At 44.3% G+C, this 19,637-nt stretch overlaps 1 protein-coding gene across 1 annotated transcript in view; it reads right to left on the reverse strand.

Moving 5' to 3' along the window:
- Window positions 1–9,855, reverse strand: part of Ppm1a (protein phosphatase, Mg2+/Mn2+ dependent 1A) — a 50,390-nt gene extending 40,535 nt beyond the window's left edge. Inside the window, exon 1 of the mRNA XM_075947832.1 lies at window positions 9,490–9,855. The gene's annotated coding sequence lies outside the window, so the exon portion shown is untranslated. The remainder of the gene's footprint in view (window positions 1–9,489) is intronic.
- Window positions 9,856–19,637: the final 9,782 nt, after the last annotated feature.

Consider the following 19,637-nt stretch of genomic DNA (forward strand, 5'->3'; position numbering starts at 1 on the left):
CATGACTTAAAAGCCATAGAAATAATACAGTTACACTATTAAGAATGAGCTTTGATTTAAAAAAAGAAGGGTGGCCGGGGCAAATTCCAGACTGCAAATTAGTATAAGGAAAAATCTAGCAAGAAAAGTAATGGATGCACTCCAGAGACAAGGGTCCAGCTTAACAGAAAAACGATGACTGGTATCTAATCATAGAAGGCACTAGAAGGAATTACTGAAGAATGAGGAGAGGGAAACTATGAATAACAGTATTAGGGGGAGAATTTTGTATTTATAGACTGGATTGGTGGTGGTACAGGATTAAAGGGACAGAGACCAGTTATAGCACTGGTGCTGGTCTGGGCTGAGGTAGTAGGATCTAGCGTGCTCAGCCTTAAACAACCCATGACAGACACAAAGCCTTACTGTCCATTATAAAAATGAGTTGTTTTTTTTTTTTAAAAAAAAACAACAATCTTTTCTGCTTGTTTCTAACCATGAAATTTAACTCCTCTTCAAAATAGCAACTCAACTCTTCCCTACTTATTGATTAGTCTCAGCTTTGCTTTATTGCTGCTATTCTTTATCACCAATTTCATCATCTACTATTGCTTAATCACCAACTCCAAACCCAGGATGACCCTTTCCAACTCCAGAAAGCCAGGTAAAATTTTCATACTTAGCTTTCTTTTACTTGACATTCATTCTGTGCATATGAAAGCTCTATATACCCAACAGTCTTTACAGTATGTTCTCAATTTTCTACTCACACTCAACCCTAAGTATCTTAAGATTCCATAAACTGAGCCCAGTGTGGTGGCACACACCTTTAATCACAGCACTCGGGAGGCAGAGGCAGGCGGATCTCTTGTGAGTTCAAGGCCAGTCTGGTCTACAAAGTGAATTCCAGGAAAAACAAAAGAGAAAAAAAGAAAAAAAAATAAGATTCCATAATAGCTAACAATTATTTGGTACTTTCTTTATGATGGAAAATTTCAAGCACCCTGCCACCCCCTTTTCTGAGAAAAGACCCTGCTATGTAGCCTTGGCAGGCCTTGAGCTTCCTATATAGATCAAGCTGGCATGAAACTTACAAGATCACACCAAGTGCTGGTGTGAGTCACCATGGCCAATACAAGTCTTTTTCTTTTTCTGGGCAGTGGGGGGGTTCAAGTCAGGGCTTCTCAATAGCTATGGAGCCAGTCTTAGAACTCGTTCTGTAGACCAAACTGGCCTCGAACTCACAGAGATCCACCTGTCTCTCCCTCCCAAGTACTGGGATTAAAGGTGTGCACCATCATCACCTGGCTCAATGAAAGTCTTTACATAATTATTCCACCATATTTTTAAGACAACCTTCTAATATAAAGTTCTATTTGACAGATAAAGAAAACAGACCTAAAATTAAGTAAATAGCTGATTCTGCCCTCCTTCTCCTCTGTGGAGCCTTTCGTGAGGCTCTGCTGGTCCACCGGCTCAGAGACGACTTCACTCAGGCTTCTTCAAGTTCTTCACTCAGGCTCTCAGCCACTCAACAATACCAACTCTACTCCTCCATCTCAACAGTGCTGGGCCAGGCCAACATCTTTGGTTTTTAACTTCTAAAGCCCTAGAAATGAAAAGCTAAGCACCATCACACATCCTTTCTGAAGAGATTCTTGCAGAGGACGACAACTATGTACTTACTCCTTCTAACAGCAGAAACCCACAATTCAGAAATGCTAACCTTCAGCTTTTAAGATTCCGGTTCCAGGAATAACGAGAGAACCCACTTGGGAGCATTTTCAGACTATTTTTAAATCTATAGATATGATTCTGCAATGTCACTTAGGTTCCCAAGCCCATATATGGCTATCCACCGGCACTTAACAAGGCATTGGTTGCAGTATTCCACACATTCCTCATTTAAGAAGGTGTAGAATCTTCATGGAACCTATAACCACTCTCCTGTATACATTGAGTCACCTTTAGATCACTTAATACCAAATACAAATACAATGGAAATGCTACTGTAAATTAAGCATATATTTAGAGAATAAGTACAAAAATATGTATAAATGTTTAGAAACATATGCAATTTAAAAATACTTATTCAAGGTTGCTTGAACCAAGGAGGCAAACTATTTGTCAAGAGGAAGCTAACGCCACGACAGCCAGAACTGTTACACAGAGAAACCCTATCCTGAAAAACAAACAGAAAGGAATGGATAGACACCTGTCATGAAAGCTAAGGGTAACTAACTGAAGGTATCCAAGGAGAAAGGAGTTTTTTGTGGAAGGTTCCAATAAGAACCACAAGGAAATCTATTTTGTTTTTGTGTATATGCTGTATGTATGTGTGTGCTTGTTGGGGGTGGGGGAAGGACTCGTTCTAGCCCAGAATTTTACTCCTGACTAGTTTAGATTGACCTCCAACTTGTGTATCTCCTGCCTCAGCCTCCTAAGTGCTAGGACTCCACCACTATGCCCAGCTTAAAACACGTGTGTATGCCAACTTAAAAAATTGAATTCTAGTTGGGTGGTGAGGGTGCACGCCTTTAATCCCAGCACTTGGGAGGTGAGGCAAGTAGATGATCTCCTTGAGATCTACATAGTAAGTTCTAGGACAGCCATGGCTATGTAGAAAAACCCTATCTCAAAACAAAACAAGAGGAGTTACCATCAAGTATTTTAGAGGACTATTAGCTTGACACAAATAAATGGTCAATAAAGTATAGGGTTTTTTTTTTGTTGTTGTTGTTGTTGTTTGAAACAGAGTTTCTCTGTGTAGCCTTGGCTGTCCTGGAACTCTTTCTGTAGATCAGGCTGATACTACTACTGCCTCTCTAGTGCTGGGATTACAGCTATGCACCACCACTGCCAGGAAAGTATAGTTTTCATTATTTATTTTCTGCTATTTATCAAAGAACTTTAGTTTCATGATTTCCAAACTGCCACAAAATTCAGATCTTAAATATTAATACTACATATACTTGAATCAATAGGTTCAAAATAAAACTCACAGGCAGGTCTCTGTGAGTTCAAGGTCAGCCTGGTCTACAAGCATTAGTTCCAGAACAGTCTCCAAACTGTAGCGGGAGCTCCTTCCGCTCCTTCAGCCAGTAGCCTGAGATACCAGCCCATTGGGGTGTGGTCTCTCTCCCTTTAAAAAAGTGGCCAGTTCCCTCTCCTCTCTCTCTGGCTTTCGGCTCCGCTTCTGGCAACTAGGCTCCTTTCCTGACTGTGCAGAGGGCTGTTGTCTGGGACGGTGATCTGTAAGTTTTCCCCTTTAAATAAATAACCATTCTATTAATCATAATTCCAAGTTGGTGTGGGATTGTTTGTGACTTACGCCTTCATATGGCACCCACGTGGATAACTGCATCCACAGAAAGCCTGAGAAAGCTTGGGAAAGATAGAGTAAAGCATGCTTTCTTGGTAGTAGCAATTTCTCGGGTCTGCTCTGCTTGCTAGAGGCAAGCAAGCGCTCTCATCTAAGAGAGGCTTCCTGACTCAGCTTTAGCTGCAAAATCCTGCAGCTCTTTTAAGAGATCCTGCCACGAAACACTTAAACGGTGTTGATGAACAGCTGAACGCATGGTTTTCGGTTTTCAGCCGTAGCAGGAAAAAAGTTGTGCTGTTTTAAAATGCTGGCTTTCTGGGCCGTCCTGCCAGGGCAAACTCTGACTCTTTGAGGCAGGAGGTCAGCTACAGAGAGAGCATTTGAGTGTAGTAGCTTGTTTGCTGGCAAGGACCTTGAAATGCCATAGAGTTGTGGCAATAAAAATGGCTACAGCCAGTACCTCCGCCATGAGGCTGGAAAGCTAAGGAATGGGCTGGATCCAGCCGTCAAAGCCACTGCTTTAATACTACCCATATTGCTTGGTAAATTAAAGACTTATGTGGTCACAAAAAGAGACATATACAGTAAAAGAAAGATTCAAAGTTGAAGAAAACGTCTAAATGGTTTACAGTGTGTTAAAAATATATGCAGGCTAAAAGTTAAAGTTCTTAAAGTAAAAAAAAAGGAAGAAAGAGAGTAGTTGGGTGTGGTAGCATATACCTTTAATCCCAATGCCTGGGAGGCAGAGACAGGTGGATCTCTGAGAGTTCAAGGACAGCCTGGTCTACAGAGTTATTCCAGGACAAAGATATACAAAGAACCTGTCTCAAAAAATAAAAGTATAAATAAATGAAATAGAGGTTAAAATAAAGCTGCACAAAGATGGAAAATACACAGAGAATCTTGATACTCTATGCTATTACGCTCTCTTGGAATTGTTTTAATGCTGAGGAAAGAGCAACAGCTGCTAAAAGATATTTGTTTATAAATGCTGCTGAGCTAATCCAAGATATTTTGAAAATACCTTGACTTCAGAATTTGGATCTAAGGATATGATACTTTGGAAAAGAGACTCTTCTTTTGTTTTCGCAGAGGATCAGACCCTGTGGACTGCTTCTATCCCAATATGGTATGATAGACCACGCCCTCCTGAAAGGTTGCTGTGAACACCTTCAAAAAATTACTTTGCTCAACTGCTGACTGAGATGAACCTAGCAGACAGGTTATACCATGAAAGACCTAAATAACAGCGCCCCCATACAGCAGGAAGCAGTTTGGAGAGAAATAACTGCACCCATGTTCCCATATATTGTTTATAAATGTTCTTTTACATTTAAAGGGGGATATGATATAGATATGAATAATTTGAATTGGTATGAATTTTAAGGTCAATTTTGTTATACGTATATGTATTTCTGATGTTGATTAAGGTATTGTGATTGTGTAGTTCATTTAAAAATGTGATGTATAATTAGAAATATAGGTAGTTAATGGATAATCAATAATAGTCAAGTTTGTAGTCATGTTAGTTAGATTTTCTAGATATATAGATATATTTCAGTTAGGCATTCTTCATATCTTTCAAAGACTGCAGAATATGGCATTTAAATGTTTTAATAACTTAGGGCTTTTCATGACAATGAGACACGTCTGCTCCTGGCAGCGGGCATCGAAGAGGCTCCTTATGGAGTTGGATGTTCCTGCCCCCCAGCTCCCGACCGCCTGGCTAGCTTATGCCCCCAAATAACAACACACAAACTGTATTCATATAAACACTGCTTGGTCCGTTTCTATTAATGTGTGCAGCACCACGAGGTGGTGACTTATCTTGCCTAACCCATATTTAGTAATCTGTGTAGCACCAGTCTTACTGGGAAAGATTCAGCATGTCTGACCTGGTGGCTTGCTTCATTGCGTCTGCCCTGGTGAGGAGAGGCATGGCGTCTGAGCTCACTTCCCTTCTTCTTCTTCCCAGCATTCTGTTCTGTTTACTCCACCCACCTATGTTCTAACCTAACAGGCCAAGCAGTTTCTTTATTACTTAACCAATGAAATCAACAGATTGATATGACACTCCCACATCACCAAACCTACAAAGAAATCCTGTCTCAAAAATAAATAAATAAATAAAAATAAAAAATAAATTCAGCCCAACAAGGTGGCATATGCTTTAGTCCCAACACTCAGAAAGCACGGGAAGCAGAAGTGGATCTCTATGAGTTTGAGTTCAGCCTGGTCTACCAAGCCAGTTCTAGGACAGTCAGAGCAGAAAAATCCTGTCTCGAAAAACCAAAATCAAAACAACAACAAAAAAACTAAATTATGAAAACTCATCGCTCACTCAAAGATAGCTTAAAACATCTCTATTAAAAACACACTATTAATCTCTGTGAGTTCAAGCCGGGCGGTGGTGGTGCATGCCTTTAACACCAGCACTTGTGGTGGTGCATGCCTTTAACACCAGCACTTGGGAGGCAGAAGCAGGTGGATCTCTGTGAGTTCAAGGCAGCCTGGGCTATTAGAGCTAGTTCCAGGACACGCTCCAAAGCTACTGAGAAACCGGCTCAAACAAACAAACAAACAAAAATTCTCTGTGAGCTCAAGGCCAGGCTGGTCTACTGAGCAAGTTCTCTGGGACAGCCAAGGCTAGGGGGAGGGGCAGATGGATCAGTATCTACAGCCTAATTATTTATTTTTATTATGTATGTGAATACTTTGCCACGTGTATCTGCATACTACAGCTGGTGGAGGGAGGCCAGAAGGCATCAGATTCCCTGGAAGCGGAATTATTGATGATTATGAGCTGCCATGTTGGTGCTAAGAACCAAATCTCAGTTCTCTGCTGCAAGAGTAGTAAATGTTCTTAACCAGAGACACCACAGTCTAATTTATCAATGGATATAAATCTACACTTCTCAGTTTCTTATAAGAATTGTCAAGTCTTACTACATTTTAGGTAAAGGTTTATGAGCTCATTGCACTCAACACTTTCTCTAGCTCTTCCCACCTGGGGGTGGGGGGGATTCTGGAAAGATAATGAAGTATAAAATTGTTACTTGTATCCAGGTGTGGTGGCACACGCCTTTATTCCCAGCACTGGGGAGACAGGAATCAGGTGCATGGACCTCTACAAGTTTCAGACCAACCTGGTCTGCACAGTGAGTTCCAGGCCAACCAAGGCTACACAGTGAGACTCCCACCTCAAAAAACAAAACAACAAAAATACATTTATAAAAATGTAACTTAAATAATATTTAGTACATTAAACATTAGACAGCTTAAAGCATGGAAAACCATAATCACTCTTTCTTTTGCTATACATTAATCCAAGCTTCTTTTATGAGAATGGCTAAATAATGTGCCAGAAAATAAATACATCCTGCTAAAAACAGCAACATAATTCATGAGGCAAGTGAGTTTTTAAACATTTTTGCTACCTAAAAACAGGACAAACGTGACAACACAAAGAAATATTTTCCTAATTACCTCATATCATCTATTTCCCCTTTCCCAAGGTATATCCCTATATGTATGTCATACGGCCAAGACATTCTATCTTTTTGTGTTAACTCTTAACAAAATTCTGCTTAAGCTGTTTTTTTTGTTTAAGACAGTCTTCTGATTTAACTAATAATAGAAAGTATTCAAGGTTATAACTCAGACAACAGATGATCATTTGAAGGAAAAAAATCAAATATAATATCAGAATTATTTTTGTACCTTAGGATAATCCAGTCTTTAGTTTAAAATTATAAAGTAAATAATTTCGGTGAAACCACAATCAGCAATACAATCTATTGGTCATACAGTAAAAAGTCAAGGTATGGTCTAAAAAAATTAAAAAGATGAAGGCATTTAGCAACCACTTAGCAATATTTACCAGGTGACAAATGAGGTTGCTATACACTTGGGGGGAGGGGGATCAGAAAAATTTCCAAACAAAAGTTTAATACGGCAAAATCAACAACACTCAGCTTGAACCAACAAAAATATACACATACACCATATATGTATATATATTCTTATTATGCCCATCATATCCAAGTACTGAGGGTCCCAACTTCTTCAAACAGGCCATAGGACATACGATGTCCACCCTCCTCACTCTCCCAGGAGTTCTTCTAGGCTTCCCAATGGCAAGAGAAAGACCTGTGAGGGCCACCACAGGAAGTTTCCTAAAGCACAGCCCCAAACTTCATGTTCTCTTAAATACATTATAGCCCAGAGAAAAATAAGCTGCAGAAGGCTGAAATATCTAAGTGGCTGGCACCTACCAGGCATGTATTCATTAAAGGTATGTGTAACTGCCACAGGATGCCAAGAGAACAAAAAATTCACCAAGTGGACATGTGATGACATAATCTACCCCTCAGCTTCACTGACTCAGAACCGAGACTCCAGAGGTTAGAGGACTTGTCCATGAACACAAATATTTCGGAGCACAGCCATTCCTACATAATTCCAGCAGGGCAGCGTTCCTTCCAACAGGTTATACTATAATTATGGTTCAGCTCTTCAGCCCTTCATACTGAAATATAGTTATCCAATCCATGTGAAAATATGGATACAAACCCAAGAAGCAACTTGACGCTTCCAGTAGCCAATTATACTATTTCTCAAACACATATTAAGGTAACTAATGTGGAATGTTATCCGTCTTAATATTTCATACCACCATCATAACTACTTCCCAGATGTGTTTAATATTAACTAAAAATGTTTGAAGCAACTTACACATGTAGGTCGCTATAATTGCAATGCGTTACTGCTGCAAGCTACCGGGTCAAAGGCAGTCATCCCAACACAGTTGAATGTTAATCAATATATACAAGGTAGACAAATGAGAACGTGGGGCAACAATGTAACTCTTGCACTAGGGGAGAGGCCCTGGGTCAGACCTATGCCCAACAATGCAAAAACAAAACAAACATAAAAACCCCAGGAAAGAATTGTAACACTGGGAGGAGGATGTGGTTTGTGCTTCAAACTATTAAGCGCTAAAGCAGACATTAAACCAATAAAGGCAGTATCTAAGATTTAAAAACGGGGTAAAACTGCTATCTTCCTCGTCTCAAGTTTCCTCGTCTCTAACTACAGAAATAATCTTTGGAAAGGGCCCAGAATATATATAAAAGACAAAAGTGTAAAAGTGGGGCATTCTGTCTGGTTAAAGGGAGGTGGGAACCAAGCACTATTTGACTATGGAGTGAACGAACGAAGGCTCAGGAACCCTAAGGCCCAGAAGAGAAACCGTTTAAATTCTATGAATCTCCAAAAGGCTTCTCCTCCATCCAGAAAGTGGTCATGTTTGAAATCTCAAATCCCGCGTCTAAAAGAATCATTTTTTTTCTTCTCACAAATGTTTAAAGTTACTAATTTCCATACCGTCAAATCATTTATTCTTTCCAAACCATGCCATTCTCCTATACACTAACCACGTTTAAAAATACATCAGGCTCATTATTCCAACTAGCAGGAAACTTGGGGTGGGGGTGGCACTGCAGGTTGCTTAAGACTCTGATCTCTGTGAATTTCTAAGTACCATGCGGTGCTTGAGAAAAATAACTTCGGATGGTGAAATTTGCAAAGCATCTAAAACTCCAGTTGGCAGGAGGCTCTCCACAACCAGCTGTCTTTCAAGAAAAGGATCCGAGTGTGTATTTACAACCTCCAAACAGAAACGAGCCGCGCCTCAACTAAACTCTAACATAAAAGAACTTTCCTCCAAGACACACGGCCAAAATGATGCAAAACCTGTCGTTGACTTCAATGGGTTTGCTTGAAGCCGGAATAATGAATGAACTGGAGGCATCATTACCGAATTAGGGGCCTCACTTTCAGCCCAGCCGCAGAGTCTCCAAATCGTGGGGACTCGCGGGCTGGTCAGCTCCAAGGGGCGGCCCCGCTTCGGGCTCCCCGAAAGTTCCGGGGCAGCTGGGGCCCGCCCCGCCCGGGCGAGGGTCGCGCCCCCCTCCCCGCCACCGCGCTCAGCCTTCCCCCGCCCCCGCCGCGCGTTAACCCCTCGTCGCCAGCCGCGGGCTCCGGGAGGAGGCCGCCCAGGGGGTGGAGTTGTCGCGTCTCCTCCCGGGAGCGCCCGGGCAAACGCCCGGCTTGTTTACAGGCCCCAGGCCTGGCCGCCGCCGCCGCGCAGGCCCGCCCGCCCGCCCTCGCCCGAACGACGCGCTTACCCGGAGCAGCCGCGGGCGGGCGGGTCCCTTGATCGGCCGGGGCGGCGGCGGCGGCGACAGCGGCCGGGCTCGGGGGTCCCGCGACGGCAGCGGCCGGGCCCGGGCGAAGGAGGGGAGGAGCCGGGCTGGGTCCGGGCCCCCAGCTCTCGGAGCCCTCGCGGCTCAGATCATCCGGGCGTCGGAGCGGGAGGCAGAGAGCGGGGCCCGCGGGAGGCGGAGGAGGCGCCGAGGACTCATCGCTTGCCGCCCCACCTGCCTGGGCCCCCCTCCCCCCGCCCCAGCCACCCGATCCCGAGCTGCGGACCCGGCCGGCGCGGAGACCACGGCGTTCTGGCTCCTGCGCGCGCTCCCGCCCCTCGCGCCGCCGCCGCCGCCTCTAGCGCGGCCCCGCGCACGCGCGCTCTCGACGGCGCCGCCCCTCCCCCCGCCGGGCCCCGCCCCGCGCCGCCCGCTCCCCCGCCCGGCAGCTGCGGCGCGGCCCACCGGCTGGAGGGACCCGGATGTGGGAGGGCCGGAACTGCGGAGAGGGCGGGGGAGGGGCTGCGGTGACGTCACTGCCCGGCGCTGCTCCTTAGCGGGTTGCTGTAGGGCGGCCGGCGCCTGGGGCTGGTCTCTAGGGAGCCCTGGAGTCCTGGGTGGGAGCCAGGCGCCAGACCTTCGCGCTGGGGCGCTGAGGTCCCCTCCAGACCCGGCCGTCGTTGTCACACCGCCTTCTTACACCTGCCTACCGACGCCGATCTTCTGGCGCAGTCGCGGTTAGGGCTCTGCTTGGGGGAGTCAGCCTCCCCTTCGACCCCAGGAGTCCCACACGGGTGCCACATACCGCATACGTGTGTGTACGTGTAACCAGCTCACGCCTTGGGACACGTGCCTAGAGCTTTTGGCAGGTTGTCCCTGTGTCGCTCCAAGGATTCCGAATTGTATTTATGTGCACGTTACACGGTCACGTGATTCCGTCTCAACGGGCATTTCCAAAGACCTCCAATGAGGTTATTGGAACCGAGGGTTTTTCAAAATCTAGAGGACAATCAGAAACGTGACAGCTGCCTCCTCGAAAAGCCAGAGATGCGCTAAAGGTAGTTGAAACTGCACGTGCAGGCGGCCAGAATCCAGTTTAGCTAGCTAGACCACAGAAAACCCGACCCACGCTGCTTGCAGACGCCGGGAGATAGAATGACAAACCCTAGGCAGCCAATGAATCAGAGCTGGAAAGCAGTACATCACCAGTATGAGTTCCCATTGGCTGGGGTGCCTTCCCAGCTTCTCGGTCACCAGTTTAACCCTTGCACCAAATTCGCAGGAACCGAAGTTTAAGAGAGATTCTGGTATAATACAAAGGAAAACCAAATATTTTGTTGAAATAAGCTAGTACTTTAAAACGAATACTAATTAATTGACCAAATTGAGTTCTGGCCAGTAAGAAGATGAATTGCATTAAGGCCTTCCCTCTTTCACGCTGGAGCTTACTGCCGCAATTTGCACCCTGCTACTTTGTGTCTCCTAAAATTACTCCATTGTCTTGGCTGTTAGATCAAATGCAAACTGCTTTTCTCTGTCTGCAATCCAGCAGACCATGTCTCTACTTTGGAAGTTGTGAAACCATTTCAGATACTTTCAGCATGGCTTTTGAGAGAAGATTCTGTTTCCCTCACTTTTACACCTGACACCTAACGGCAATGACCTCATCTTCACTGAACCTCCAAATCACTCAATATCTAGGAGTAAGATGAAAATGTAAGAATTCCAGGAATTTAAAGTAAAGATTCGCTATGCATTTCTTAGTTCTCTACACAAGTGTTGAAAATAAATGAAATTAAATGGAAAATCTTTTAATAAAATGCTGCCTTGTTGGAATTATATATTATCATATTATAATACATATTAATATATTTAGGGTTTTTTTTTTGTTGTTGTTAAGTAGAGATGCTGGGGATTGAAGTCAGGCTTTTTGCTCGTTAGTCATGTACACAATCGCTGTCCTCAGCCCTGGTTAGGGTTTTTGCTGGTGGTGGTTTTTGTGTGTATGTGCCTGTGTTTGTCTTATTTTGCTTTTGAAACAGAGTCTATATGTAGCTCTGGCTGGCTTAGAATTCTCTATGTAGATCAGACTAGCCTCAAACATACAGTGACCCTCCTGATTCTGCCCCTGGATTGCTGATATCACCAGCATGTTCCACCACTCCAGGCTAAATTCTTAGTACTTTTAATACACCAACAAGTTACGGCAGGAGGAGCTTGCTAGTGAATTCATAAACATTCTGCCATACAAAGTCATGTGACAGCCATCATTTAGTTCTCCCTGTGTGGGTGTGTGTTTCAGGACTGGAATCTTATCTCAGGCTGACCTTCAACTCTCTTTTAATTCACCCCCCCCCCTTGGCTTTCACCTCACTACTCCTGGGGGCACCACCACACCTGGCTAGAGTGCTCCGAAGCAATAAATATTCTTGTTGTAGGAGAAGCTGAGTCACCTGGGTACGCTATAGGGTTTTGTCAGGCTTCTTCTAGGTTTACATTCCTGAAGCTTCTCTGTTCTACCTTTGTTAGAAAGCCCAGGTAACAAGAGAGGTAGAAAATTTAAAAATGCAATATAAGGAGATTTTCCAGGAGTCTTCCCAGTACGTCAGCCAGCCAGTCAGCTGTGCTTACCAAGTCTCATTTTTGGACACAATTTGCAGGGACATTTTCAAATGAATGAGGACACTTGTGTGCTGTAAAGCTAACATTAAAAAACTTGGAATAAGACATATTTAATATTGTCTAATTAAAATGTTGGTTATGCTATTCCCTTATCTTATTAAATTGCTTTGTTGTTTGAAACAGGGTCTCTTTATATAGCTCTAAGCTGTCCTGGAACTCACTGAGTAGAAGAGGCTGGCCTTGAACTCACAGAGATCCACCTGCCTTGGCCTCAGTGCTGGGATTGAAGATAAGTGCCACCACACCCAGCTCTCTTATTAAATCTTATACCTAGAAAGAAGGGAAAATGTATATAGGAGGAAAGGAACTTTAGAAATAAGAGGGTTGGTGGGCAGTGGTGGCGCACACCTTTAATCCCAGCAGCACTCGGGAGACAGAGGCAGGCAGATCTCTGTGAGTTCTAGACCAGCCTGGTCTACAAGAGCTAGTTCCAGGACAGGTTCCAAACAAAGTTACAGAGAAACCCTGTCTCGAAAAACCAAAAAAAAAGGGGGGGGGGGGGTAAATGTTTTTCCATTTTGAACTATAAGACTTTACTTAATCTTCCAACACATGTATGAAGTCTTCACAATAAGTTTTGGTGAGATATCAGTTTGGCCATTTTTTACATATCTCAAACTATCGTATTCTACACGGAGAATCTGATGTTTCTATTTTAGTTAACACTGAGGAAGGAAGCTGAAAGGTTGGTTTCAAAGTGCTGAATTTACTGTGCCCCAGCAGCTTAGGGACTGAGAGACCTGGGCAAGGACTATGACTACAGTAGGAAAGCTAAAGTCTAGTATTGAAATACACTATTAATTTACAATGAAAGCCTACTATGCTCAATAGTCTCCCATTTCTAAAGATGATCTATTAGTATACATTTTCTCTATAATCCTGACTTTAAGAGAAGAAAAAGCATTGGAAGGTGATTGACATTCCATATTCCATAACTATTGGGGATGCACCCAGAGACTCAGCCCTGAGATGGCCTCACCTGGGCCTCTCACAGTGCTTCTCAGGCAGGTAAGTGATGGGCACAGGATGCCTGAGAAGCCCCCTCCCTCAGCCAGCCAACCATCCTTCCACAACATGCTGAGAACTACCCAAGAGTTGGAAGCCACGGGCGCCAGAGGTCCAGCTCTCCCTTCCTCTGCCTCTTCTACTGTTTCACTACCTGGTTTGTGCTTCTCTCTCTCCCAAAGCCACTTGTGGAGTCCTCTTGTCTGTTTTCTTCTTGTCTCTCTTCGCCCCTTCTTCTGTACTCTTACCTCATTTTTCTTTCTCACCTTCATTTTTCTCTTCCTTGATTTGAATAGCTTAATCCAAAATGTAGTTTCTGTTACCCATTTTCTCCTGAACTTGAACATAGATAGCCCTAAACTAATTTTCTTCAGGGGTGGGGTACCCCACCCCATCCCCTCCCTCCCTCTCCCCCCTCACCATATCATGCTAATGAAAAACAACTGTTTACAGCACTGGGGAGGAATGAGAAGGGTTAGAGAATCTTGCCCTATGTGATGTCACCACTAAGGTGGGGGGCAGGGTAGCTCTTCCGGGGTGGGGCACAAGGGAGCCAAGGACTTTTTGTTGTTTCTGCATCGCCTCCTGGTCCCTGAGAAAAAGGTGGATAACTCTTAGACACTAGTAGCCAAGTCCTAATGAGGGGTTTCTTTCCTCAAAGCCCGGCATGTGGCTATGCCTAACACTGGCTCTTAGCAGATAAGCGTCTCTGTTTGACAGATAGTCATTGTGTGCCAGGCACTGGGCTGGAGGTGGTGGCAAATGACATCAATGGAAAAGATCCCTGCCCCCACAGAAGAGGCCTTATAATAAGGGACATTCACAACGAAGTGAGTGGATACATAAAATTAGATGTCATGGAGGTGGTAGATGGGGCAGTGGAGGAGGTGAATTGAACCCAGATGTTTAGAATAAGAAGTTTAGCTTGATAAAGAATTGGGGGACACTTTTCAGGCAGAGGTAATTGTGCATGTGGTGTGTGCATATCTACGTGTATGTGGACATGTGTGCACATGCATCTGTGGAAGCCAGAGGTTGGCATCCAGTGATTTCCTCTGTCTATCACTTTTTTTTGTTACTTATTTTGAGACAAGGCCTTTCACTGAACCTGGAGTTTGCCATTTCATTTATGACTGAATGGCCACCGAGCCTCCTATCTCCACTTCCCCTATAGGATTACAGGGTTTTTCTGTAGCTTAGGAGCCTGTCCCAGAACTCCTTCTGTAGACCAGGCTAGCCTCGAACTCTTGGAGTTCTGCCTGCTTCTGCCTCCCACTACAGCCCAGCCATGCCTGGTTTTTTACTTGTGTTACTGGGATCTGAAATCAGTTCCTCAGACTTTCAGAGCAAGCATTTTACAAACTGAGTCATTTCGTGGGGCAACTTTTTTTAATCAGTAAATACTACCAAACTATTTTTTTAATTTATATTTTTTAAAAACTATATTTTCAGCTGGTCAATGGTGGTGCACACCTTTAATCCCAGCTCCTGGGTGGCAGAAGCAGGCAGATCTCTGTGAGTTCAAGGCCAGTATGGTCTATGGAGCTAGTGCCAGGACAGGTTCCAAAGCTACAGAGAAACCCTGTTTCAAAAAACCAAAAACCAAAACAAAACAAAAAACATCAGCTCAGCCGGGCAGTGGTGGCACATACCTTTAATTCCACGACTCAGGAGGCAGAGGCAGGCAGATCTCTGTGAGTTCAAGGCCAGCCTGGTCTACAGAGCAAGTTCCAGGACTGGCTCAATAGCTACCAGAAACCCTGTCTTGAAAAACAAACAAACAAACAAACACCCCCTATCTTTTTTCACTTTACATATCAATCCCAGTTTCCACTGTCTTCCCTTGCCCTCCACTTTCCTCCCCACCCCATCCCCCATCAACTCTTCAGAGAGGGTAAGTCTAGCACTTTACTTTGAGGCAGAACCAAGGCTCTCCCCCACTGTACTGAAGCCGAGCAAGGTATCCCTCCAAAGAGAAAGAGATCCAAAAAGCCAGTACACGCAGAAGGGATAAAACCTTCTCACTGCCAGTGGCCCCACAGTCTGCCCCAGTCATACAACTGTCACCCACATTCAAGGGCCTAGTTTGGTCCCATGCTGGTGTCTCATCCCCCACACACTCACCCTTGTTAGGAAGGAGTGGGTGAGCTCCCATTAGCTCAGGTCAGCTGTTTCAGTGGGTGTCCCCATCGTGGTCTTCACCCCTTTGCTCATATTATTGCTCCTCCCCCTTCGACTGGACGTTGGGAGCTCAGCCTGGTTATCAATACTAGCAACCTTTAGGGAGACTCCTTGAAAACAATTCCCTTGGCTTTCCCTCTATTCCTGGCATTGTGGGAGATCCTAAACTAAACCACATCCTTAAAAGTAAAATCGCAACCCTTTTGCGTTTTACCAATGACAGCGTGGTTGGAAACAATCAAATAAATGGCGCAGAGACCTGTGACTTAATCCTGTCAACAAGCCCTGTGTGTGGGCAGGCCAACGACCGGGGGAACCTCCTTTACAGAAGAAGACAAAACCATGCTCCAGAGTGGCAGCAATTACTCAGGCTCACAGGAAGCAATGGCTGGTACCCTGGACTTTTCCCACTAGCCTCTCCACGACAGTAATACAGGCAGCAGAGAGGAGAAGGGAAGCTCATGGATCTTACAGTTAGACAGCGCTGTGGACAGCTAACCTGCAAGCTCAGTTAACTTACAGAAGTTCTTACAGCTGTTGCCAAATATTAGCCACTATTAAAAATTAACTAACGTCAGACACGATGGCATGATTTTGATCCCAGCACTTGGGAGGCAGAGGTAGGCGGATCTCTGTGAGTTTGAGGCCAGCCTGGTCTAAAATGAGCTCCAGGAAATCCAGGGCTGTTACACAGGGAAACCCTGTCCCAAAAAACACAAATAAAGAAAGAAAGAAAGAAAGAAAGAAAGAAAGAAAGAAAGAAAGAAAGAAAGAAAGAAAGAAGTAAATAGGGGCTGAAGAGATGACTCAGTGGTTAAGAGCACTGGCTGCTCTTCCAGAGGAGCCGGGTTCAGTTCCCATCACCCACACGACAACTCACAACTGTCTATAACTCCAGTTCCAGGGGTTCTGACACCTTCATGCCAATGCACATAAAGTTAAATAATATTTTAAAAAAGAAGTCATTTATTCATAAATAAATGAAACAGAGAATAAAAATTAACTATTAATATAGGTAGGTCTACTAAAATAAAGATTAAACCTGATTAAAATGAGTTACCTCCACTTTGCTTTGGCATTTTTAGTGTGATCTGTGTTTCTGAGGTAATTGATGCATAAGGTTTCAGAGCGGTGGAAATCCAGAGACCTAATTTTGGTGACTGGAAACTGACCATGAAGGGAGAACTAACACTGCACAGATAAAGGCTTGGTGGTACCTTCTACTCGAATTTAAGAAAAAGAACCGAGCAAATGTTTCCTGCAGATTAAACTAGGCATGTCATATCTCTAACTTCTTCATGGGATTTCTTTCCTTTATTTATTTATTTATTTATTTATTTATTTATTTATTTATTTATTTATTACAGAAACATGCAGTTAACCACAAAGTCCCTCCTACCAGTAACAAATGAGCCAGCAGGCATGTCAGAACCACAATTGGAGAGCCTCTTGGTACGCATGGGCCAGCACATCCCTGGATCTGCAGTCCCTGTGCCCTGTGGGCCCCGTTACTGCTTCTTCAAACTTAAGTAAATCATTTGAATTAATGTCAATTTCTTCCTGCACAGAATGCTTCCTCCAAGGCTAAAAGGGTTAAAGGAGTCCAGGTACTTTGGAAAAGTCATGGCTGACATTGTTGGCTGAACCCACGGCAAACAAAGTCCTCCCTGTTGGCAGTTCTTTCTCTCACCAGCGTTTGTATGTGGGTGCGTATTCTCTCCTCCATTTTATCTTAGACCAGAGTGCAAATCATACACCTCTCTTTTTTTGCCTTTGTATTTTTTTTCAGGACAGGGTTTCTCTGTGTAGCCTTGGCTCTCCTGGAACTCTCTGTAGACCAGGCTGGCTTTGAACTCACAAAGCTCCACCTGCCTCACTAAAGGCACGCACCACCCCTGCCAGACTCAATCATGCACCTCTTAGTGCTGGGAGATGCCTTGAGAACTGTTAGGCATTCATCATCGTGTGAGGATTTTTGCAAACCTAACTGTTGAAGTTCAATCACTCCATGCCTTGATGCAATCCAGAGATGTGGGGAACAGGACACATTTGAGGTCATCACCACAATAGCCCAGCAGTGTTTCACAGGAAACATTGTTTATGTAGGTGAACACCAAAAATAATAATAATAATAATCTGAGTGGTGATGGCAGAGTTTCTTAAGGGAGGGAGAGGCAGATCTCTGAGTCCAAGGCCAGCCTGGTCTACAGAGTGAGTTCCAGGACAGCCAGGATACACAGTGAAACCCTGTCTTGAAAAATCGCCCCCAAAAATTAATAAATAAAACACCAAAAGTATATAAACTAGTAGCATAATTGTTTATCATCATTTTTCTAGTACTATATGCTGCTTGTGATTGTATTGTTATGCTTTTTTTTAATACTGCTGACAGAACGGTAACTCTGTTCCAGCATCACCTCAAGCAGGAGTCATGTGTGATGCAAGGATGTTATCACAGCTCTCTTGCTGCTAGAGGGTATGAATTTCTACCCCCTCGTGGGCCTAAAATAATCTTCTCGGACTTACAGACAACACCAGACCTGTGGTCTGTCATTAAAGTATCGCTATGCGACAAACACTATATCCCAGTCTATGTACCAGCAGGGCATTGGTATGTCGCAAATGGAACACCAGAGTGCAGCTAAAATGCTGAAGTAAAGCACTGTCAATAAAAACTCAGAGACTGGAATTGGGGTTCAACCTGAAGGTCTGAAAAGCAAAGCAGTTAATTGCTGGCTCTGACCCCGACCTCAGTCCGAAATGGCGACCCTGCCTCCAGGAATCTCAGAATGAGACTGTGTCTGAGAGCTGTCTCCTCTCATTTCATAATCCTCTCTTGGGCTGGGATTAAAGACGTGTGCCAGTGGGATTAAAATCCTGCACCGCCCGGTTTCTATGGCAACTAATGTGGCTACTGGGATTAAAGGTGTGTGTCACCATTAGCTGGTCTGTAAGGCTGACCAGTGGGACTGTTTTACTCTCAGATCCTCAGGCAGTTTTTATTTATTAAAATACAATTGAAATGCCACTACACTGAAGTCCTGCGAAGTTCCCAGTTTAGCTGCCAGCTACCTCATCCAGGACCCTCTGCACCCTAGGGACACAATCTAGTTGTTTCATGACACGAAAGGGGTAGAAAGCATCATCTTGGGGTGCAGATAGATGCGCCCAACTTCTGCCCATTAGGACCTGAGAAATCCTGATGAGTTGAATCTGGAAAGCTCTGTAAAAAAGAGTCACACGAGGAAAACGTGCCATTTGTAGCCATGTTTTGTATATGTGTGAGCCTGGATTTTCTAGGATGAAAGGGGAATGATGGCCAATCTGTGTACCACACAGCCACCGCATTCAGCTTACTTCTGCAGCAAATGCCTACTTCTGGAACTTTTATTAAAGTAGGGATTTGATGGGGGAGAGTCTTCTGTTTTGTGTTAATTTCATTGGTTAAATGAAGAGACTGCCTTGGCCCTTTAATAGGACAGAAAATTAGGTAGACGGAGTAGACAGAACAGAATGCTGGGAGAAAGAAGCCGAGTCAGGCAGTCGCCATGATTCTCCCACTCCAGACAGACGCTGGTTAAGATCTTTCCTGGTAAGCCACCTTGTGGTGTTACACAGATTATTAGAAATGGGTTAATCGAGATGTGAGCATTAGCCAATAAGAGACTGGAACTAATGGGCCAGGCAGTGTTTAAAAGAATACAGTTTCCGTGTAATTATTTTGGGTAAAGCGACCCGCTGCTCCTCACTACAGGGATTGATTAATTAATTAATTGATTTTGAGATAGGGTCCTACTACATAGCCCTGGCTTGCAAGGCACCCTATGTAGATTGGGTAGGGTGGCCTTGAACGCAGAGATCTGCCCCTTTCTGCCTCTTGAGTGCTGGGATTAAAGCTGTAAAGGACGCCAGCACGCCTGACTCAGGGAGAGGGGATGTGAAATGTTCCTTATTGATAAGACCACTTTTTAAAAATTTGGTTATTTGTAACTATGAGCACCCAAGCACACAGCAGGAGCACCAGCTCATCTGTGGCACCTGGCAAGAGCTCATTGAGCAAATCTACACACTGGGTCCTTTGTCTTTGGAAAAACTAACACAGTCAGTTGGCCACTGATCTTTATTTTGTTTGTTTGTTTTTGAGACAGGGTTTCTCTGTGAAATAGTCCTGGCAATCCTGTGATTCACTCTGTAGACCAGGCTGGCCTCAAACTCACAGAGATCTGCCTGCCTCTACCCCAAGTACTGGGATCAAAGGTGTG

This window comes from Microtus pennsylvanicus, chromosome 14, assembly GCF_037038515.1.
Source record: "Microtus pennsylvanicus isolate mMicPen1 chromosome 14, mMicPen1.hap1, whole genome shotgun sequence".
Taxonomy (NCBI): domain Eukaryota; kingdom Metazoa; phylum Chordata; class Mammalia; order Rodentia; family Cricetidae; genus Microtus; species Microtus pennsylvanicus.